The sequence below is a fragment of the Chiloscyllium plagiosum genome, unplaced genomic scaffold (assembly GCF_037043375.1).
Source record: "Chiloscyllium plagiosum isolate Xiang-an unplaced genomic scaffold, Cpla_swu_hap1 HiC_scaffold_51, whole genome shotgun sequence".
In the NCBI taxonomy this organism is placed as follows: domain Eukaryota; kingdom Metazoa; phylum Chordata; class Chondrichthyes; order Orectolobiformes; family Hemiscylliidae; genus Chiloscyllium; species Chiloscyllium plagiosum.
Genome location: NW_028270189.1, coordinates 30,190,948 through 30,191,428, shown reverse-complemented (window position 1 = coordinate 30,191,428; position 481 = coordinate 30,190,948). Strand labels below are relative to the sequence as shown.

At 45.1% G+C, this 481-nt stretch overlaps 1 non-coding gene across 1 annotated transcript; it reads right to left on the bottom strand.

Annotated features, from left to right (window-relative positions):
• Positions 1-204: 204 nt before the first annotated feature.
• On the bottom strand, positions 205-277 carry trnar-acg (transfer RNA arginine (anticodon ACG)). The gene has a single exon. It is a non-coding gene; the product is annotated as a tRNA-Arg (tRNA).
• Positions 278-481: the final 204 nt, after the last annotated feature.

The following is a 481-nucleotide window of genomic DNA, read 5'->3' as shown; positions in this document are numbered from 1 at the left end:
ATGGAAAGGTGCCCATAAGTCACCTGCGCGACTATTCGGCTTCCCTCCTGTGATGACGCTGGGTCATTGACTCTGGGTCATTGACTCTCATGTTCTCGGGGGCATTTAATGAAGGCATTCTCGTTCCTGCAGATGAGGAGCTCACACCTTATTTCGGCTTTTGAAAAATCAATTTTTAAGCGGGATTAAAATCTGCACTGCTGGCGAGCCAGATAGGATTCGAACCTACAGTCTCCTGATTCGTAGTCAGGCGCGTTAGCCATTGCGCCACTGGCCCGATGCCCAGCTTTAACAGCCGTGATGTTAATACGGACACGGTTAATAGCAGTCATGTTCACCAGTTGAACAAGCAATAAAGATAATCACTGTCACTGCTTCAGTCTAATCTTCATCACCTTTCAAAGCAACGAATTTTCCAAAAAAAAACACATATGTTCTCATGAAGCTTCCATTCACACTCTGTCTGCTTAGTCATTTAATG